Raw genomic sequence first — 6,974 nt, 5'->3', positions numbered from 1 at the left:
GTCACATGGTTTTCATGCTCTTACGTAGCGCCAAGGACTCGTTACTAGGCAGCTGAGAGGGGGGGAAAAAAAACGCTATCCCTGCTTTTTACCACTGTTTGTAAAACACCCTTGGAATCATTCTCTTTAGAGGCAAGGACACAACCTTTGAAGCAAAACAAATGGGGTTAAAAAAAATTATTTGATTTTGTTTAGTCAACATATCGATTTTATAGCTAATTGGCATGCCAATTACTGGATACTGACTGGCTAATGATCTGGCGAGTCTGCTGATTTGCTAACACAATACAACTATGAAATAGGTAGCTACGTATAACTAGATTCTAACATTCTAACATTAAGTACTTGAATGCTGTCAATTTGTAGTGCATTCTGGGTAAGATCTACAGTTCTACAGCGTACACTGATGCTGAATTCAGCCCTCACTTGAGCAAGCACCATCATTAAAGTTGCAAAAAGGGTTCAACAGATGAGAAATGCTGTCAGAAAGTCATCAAGGGTGTGTTTAAAACAGTCTAAAAGCAGGATGTGGGTCTTTCCTCGTCCTGTCTTTCTCTTTCCATGCATGCTAGTTGTCTAGTCTCGAGGTAGTGCTAAAGAAGGAATTAAAATCCGTGTTTGATCATGCAGTAGGTTCTCATGAAAAGAATAGTTAGGATAAGTGAGAGACTACATTGCTCAAGGAACTCGTAATGAACGTATACTGTATAACATTCAGTAAGGAATATTGCACTCTTCAAAAGTAATAATCTATGCTTGTAGTTGGTACAGTACTTAATCTTAAATAAATAAACGGCGCATTTATTGTACATTTCAATTGTGGTACTCTAGTCTTCCAGACAAAAAAAAAAAATACACTGAAGAGATCCATGCAAAATATATATCATTGCAGTATTCTTCCATATTTTAACCACTTTATTAAAAAAAAGTCTGTGTTTTATTAAAAAGCAACAAAGTGGAGTTTGCAGGCTATATTTCAAAGGATCGCGCTAGTCTAGAGTTCTGTGTTTGTCTCGGGGAGGTCTTCGCCCTGGGTTGTGCCGTGTCGGTCCGTGTGTATGGTGAGATTTGCAGCATCCTCTGTATCCTCGTAATTGTTGGTTTTCTGCAGTCAGTCATCATGAAATATCCCGAATTATATTTGTGATGGCAGAAGCATGAGAGAGTTTGGCTTCAAACCTTGAAAGTACAGCGTTATTCAAAGTAAAGTCAAGTAAAATTTGTTTACTTCATCACTAAGGGCGGCTTTACATTCCGACTGTTCACATCACAGCGAATCGGAGTAAATCATTTTGCTCGGGTATGAGATGTCGGAACGGTTTCTATGAAGCTTGTGTTTATAAAACTTTTAATAATGCGCTTTTTGGGGTCTTTGATCGGCTGTAAACATGTCACGTAAATGTCATTATTCATCCGTAAGTATCTGTGTTTCGAGTCTTTTTAGAAGTATGTGCAGATACTTATGTTATGCGTTACGTAGCCAGACATTTTGTGTAGCATTGTGGTGCATTTTCTACACCAAGAACTGCCGACGGAAATGGATAATTTGACTGACTTTTCTCGTTTAATCACTGAGAAGTGATCCAACAAACAAACAAAGAAAAAAAACCCTCTAACTTATTATTTTGTAGTAACAAAACAGATTGTTACCCAAATGATTCTGAAGCTTGTGGCCAGAAAAGTGTAAAGGAAAAAATCTCAGATGCGATGGTCTATGGGTGGAATATCAAGCTGAATAATTAAGTTATTCCACGAAATCAGTTGGTACATGAGCTGCTGGCCAACGAGGTGCGTAGCGCTGAGTTGGCTATAAACCATGTACAATGTGAGTGAGTGTAATAACTGTTTTATTCTATCCGTATCCACTGGATTTTGAGAAACAGAACATTTTTATTTTTTGCAAATTCGATAAATAAAAACTTTTATACAAAACCTCCGACAAAATCATTTCCACTTGGAATGTAAACAAACTGGCGAAATTACAGTAGCAATTTGTGAAAAATGCAATAATAATAATTCTTAAAAAATAAAAAAGATGCGTTCTTACCATCAAATACTTTTATTCCATATTTTGTTGCGTCTTTATTTTTTTGTGGTTTTGTTTTTGAGTTTTTATTTTGTCCTCGGTTGATTGAACAACACGCGCCACCATTTTGCTTTTTCCTGCTCACAGTATATGAGCTGATATCCTAGTAGTAGTGTAGCCAATCAGAGCACGCGATTGCTCATATCTAGTGAATGTGGATAGAATAATGACATTTATACTGTATTATGTTAATAAGAGGCATTATTATTGTAACGAGCACAAATGTTATATGAACTCAGCTCCATAGAAAAATGCTAATGTTATCCCGGGCATCAAATTTCAAGTTTTTTTTTTTTTTTCCTGATGGATCGCTATATCCATTACACGAGTACATTCCACTTTCATTCTAGTGCTTCACCGTAACGCTGTTCTTTCTGCACGAGACACAATGAACACATCATCGACATGCGGAACAAAATTCTAAAACGAAACAAAGAACTCACATATACGCAGCTAAACATTTGAAGCTATGCACGAGTTGATTATTTGTGACTGATACAATAGTAGAACCCTACGTTTTACACGCTTTATTGACTTTTTACACCCATCCATGGCTCAGTTTATCCTGGAGCGAAATGCCACGAGCGTTGCATTTCTAGGAACAGACCTGTGAATATTGAGAAGTGAGAAGTATTTGCGATGTACATATCCGAATATTATACAGAGAATAAGTATTTTGAGTATTTGAGCACTAGAATGTATTTTCAAATACATGTATTTTCTCAAAGACTTCAGTACTTTTCCACCCAGGTCTAGGTCTGTCGTCGACAGTCTGATCATTTTCCATTCCTTATTTCAACTTTAATTACTTATTGATAAGTCTTAATGTTTTTTTTTTTTTTTAAATCAGCATGTTCGGTATGATGACTGTACAACCTCATATCACAGTTTTTATTATATCCTACCATCTGCTTCTTTTCACTGGTATATAACATTTCTGGGTTCTTTTATTTTTCTTTGGGAAGCTGTGAGAATATTTTGACTTGTTAAGAGGGTCACGCTTAGTCTTAATCTTGGCAGTCTGTCAAAAACAATACAAATGAGAAATCCTTGGATCTGCTTGCAAAATACAAATCTGTCGTCTGTAGGTTTCCGTCCTGAACCAAGTGAACGAATTTAAAATTTTGAAAATTGAGTTGAGTTTATTCCTGAATTGATTCAGGCAAAAATAATTGAGCAACATTTATTGAAGGCGCAGAATTAGATCATAAGGGCCACCGTTTTTATATATATATATATATATATATATATATATATATATATATATATATATATATATATTTTTTTTAAATGGACATTTACATAAAAAATACACATACACAAGCTGTTTTGTGTCAGTGGTGAAGGAATGATTGCTTCCTGTTTTACACTTTAACATGAGACTATAATGGCTTGCGTGTTCGATACGCTGTTGATTTAAAGGATATAAAAATCATTTGAGTTTTGGGTTTTTTTTCCAACATTGATTCAGTCCAAGTCTTGTGGTTATTTTGGTTCATGTTATGTATTTTAGCCTTCACATTTCCTTTATATACAGTACGTATACACTTACCGGCCACTTGAATAGGAACTTGTGCTTGAGTCGAAGATTCCTGTTAAATAAATATATTACGTTTATTATGTCTTCTTCTTAAATCAAAATAATTAGTTTTTTCTTTTGTTTCAGACATGTAAAAGCTTTTTTACCTTTATCTGACATGTTTCGACGGTGTAACTTCCGTCTTCATCAGAGGGTCCCTCTGATGAAGACGGAAGTTACACCGTCGAAACATATCAGGTAAAGGTAAAAAAGCTTTTACATGTCTGAAACAAAAGAAAAAACTAATTATTTTGAAGATTCCTGTTCTTCACAGGAGTGGAACCCAGTGTGGTCTTCTGTTTCCTGTTGCATGCTGAGATGCTTTTCTGCTCACCACGGTTGTAAAGAGTGATTATATAAGTTGCTATATGAGTTCTTCCTGGCAGCTCGAACCAATCTGGCCATTTTCCTCTGACCTCTGTCATCAACAAGGCGTTTGTTTCCACCCACAGAACTGTCACTCGCTTGATGTTTTTTGTTTCTCGCACCATTCTGTATAAACTCTAGAGACTGTCGTGTGTGTGAAAATCCCAGGAGATCAGCAGTTTCTAAAATACTCAAACCAGTCCATCTGGCTCAAACCAACACCCACGTGACAGTGAAAGTCACATTTTCAGAGATAACAGTTTCCCATTCTGATGTTTGAAGTGAACGATAACTGAAGCTCTTGATTTGTATCTGCATGATTTTATACATTATGCTGGGTGTTCCTAATAAAGTGGCCGGTGAGTGTATTTTAGACAAGAGGAACGAATCCACTTAAATTTTTTTTTCGTCGAATCTTTAGGGCAATATTGATGCAGTAAAGCAAGATTATCTTGTCTTATCTTAAGCCAATTTTGGGAAATTTCACTTTAATTTCACTAAACTTAAATTGATTGCCATGTTTGATTTTGGCAAGGATCCTCGGCTTTGTGTCAGAAGCCAGTACATATTGTGCTTTGTGTGTTACCTGTATTTGTACATTAGAATGTATTTTTCACATACATGATATAAGAACTCGGAAATAAGTGACCTACATTTTTGCCCTGAGAACGTTTTCCGCTCCTCGTGTCCGCCTGCTATAAACCGCACAGTTTTGCGGTTCTTGTACAAGCACTTAATGACAGATATAAAATTAAACCGAGATCTAAACGCAGGCCGACGCGTTGTCTTCCGAAATGTCTTTCTGACTTCATTCTGAGTCTTGGTTTCATCAAGCAGGGTTTAAAACCAATAAGCAGCAAACTTCAGTTTTCCTCAGCGCTTTTCTGTCTCTTACATGACGTTGCAATAGTTCGTCACATCAGGTTTGTGCAAATGAAGTCCAGTTCTCATGTTTTATGTTGTAATGAGGATCTGTTCGCTGATCTTGGTGAATCAAAAACCAGGGTTGTAATTGTATTATATTTGCTGTACATGTAAAATGTAGACCATTCAATAACGATTAAAATCTTTCAAAAACAGTTGTGATTTGGGATTTTTTTCCTCATTAAAATGCATAAAAGTTTTCACACCCTTGTTACAAAATGAATGATAATGAAAAACCCATCATGTATTTCATTATCACAAGCAATAAAGTGATCGTGTAAGCTCAGTCAAGATATTAACAGAGAAAAAATTACAGCTTACTCTTTTTTTTAATGTGATAAAATATTTTCTCATGACTTAAATTCTCATTCTTGCATTTATACCTGTCTCCAACTTCTGAAGTGAAATGATTGGATACTAAACTGAAATTATTTTATGCTAAATTGAAGTGATTGGACACTAAACCCGAAATGATGTGATACTAAACTGAAATTATTGGACACTGAAGTGAAATGATTAGATGCTAAACTAAAGTGATTGGATATTGAAGTGAAATGACTGGATACTAAACCGAAATGATTGGATGCTGAACTGAAATGATTGGATGCTAAACCAAAATGATTGGATGCTAAACTGAAATGATTGGATACTGAAATGAAATGATTGGATGCTGAACTGAAATGATTGGATGCTAAACCAAAATGATTGGATGCTAAACTGAAATGATTGGATACTGAACTGAAATGATTGGATACAGAACTGAAATGATTGGATGCTAAACCGAAATGATTGGATACTGAACTGAAATGATTGGATACTGAACTGAAATGATTGGATACTGAACTGAAATGATTGGATGCTAAACCGAAATGATTGGATGCTAAACTGAAATGATTGGATACTGAACTGAAATGATTGGATGCTGAACTGAAATGATTAGATACTGAACTGAAATGTTTGGATACTGAACTGAAATGATTGGATGCTGAACTGAAATGATTGGATACTGAACCGAAATGATTGGATGCTAAACCGAAATGATTGGACACTGAAGTGAAATGATTAGATGCTAAAATAAAGTGATTGGATATTGAAGTGAAATGACTGGATACTAAACCGAAATGACTGGATACTAAACTGAAATGATTGGATGCTGAACTGAAATGATTGGATACTGAAGTGAAATGATTGGATACTGAACCGAAATGATTGGATGCTAAACCGAAATGATTGGATGCTAAACTGAAATGATTGGATGCTAAACCGAAATGATTGGATACTGAACTGAAATGATTGGATGCTGAACTGAAATGATTAGATACTGAACTGAAATTATTGGATACTGAACTGAAATGATTGGATACTGAACCGAAATGATTGGATACTGAACCGAAATGATTGGATGCTAAACCGAAATGATTGGATGCTAAACCGAAATGATTGGATACTGAACTGAAATGATTAGGTGCTGAACTGAAATGATTAGGTACTGAACTGAAATGATTGGATACTGAACCGAAATGATTGGATGCTAAACCGAAATGATTAGATGCTAAACCGAAATGATTGGATACTGAACTGAAATGATTGGATACTGAACCAAAATTATTGGATACTGAATTGAAATGATTGGATACTGAACCGAAATGATTGGATACTGAACCGAAATGATTGGATGCTAAACCGAAATGATTGGATGCTAAACCGAAATGATTGGATACTGAATTAAAATGATTGGATACTGAACTGAAATGATTGGATACTGAACCGAAATGATTGGATACTGAACCGAAATGATTGGATGCTAAACCGAAATGATTGGATGCTAAACTGAAATGATTGGATACTGAACTGAAATGATTGGATGCTAAACCAAAATGATTGGATGCTAAACTGAAATGATTGGATACTGAACTGAAATGATTGGATGCTGAACTGAAATGATTGGATACTGAACTGAAATGATTGGATACTGAACTGAAATGATTGGATACTGAACCGAAATGATTGGATGCTAAA

Source organism: Neoarius graeffei, chromosome 25, assembly GCF_027579695.1.
Source record: "Neoarius graeffei isolate fNeoGra1 chromosome 25, fNeoGra1.pri, whole genome shotgun sequence".
In the NCBI taxonomy this organism is placed as follows: domain Eukaryota; kingdom Metazoa; phylum Chordata; class Actinopteri; order Siluriformes; family Ariidae; genus Neoarius; species Neoarius graeffei.
This window is presented reverse-complemented; position numbering follows the sequence as displayed.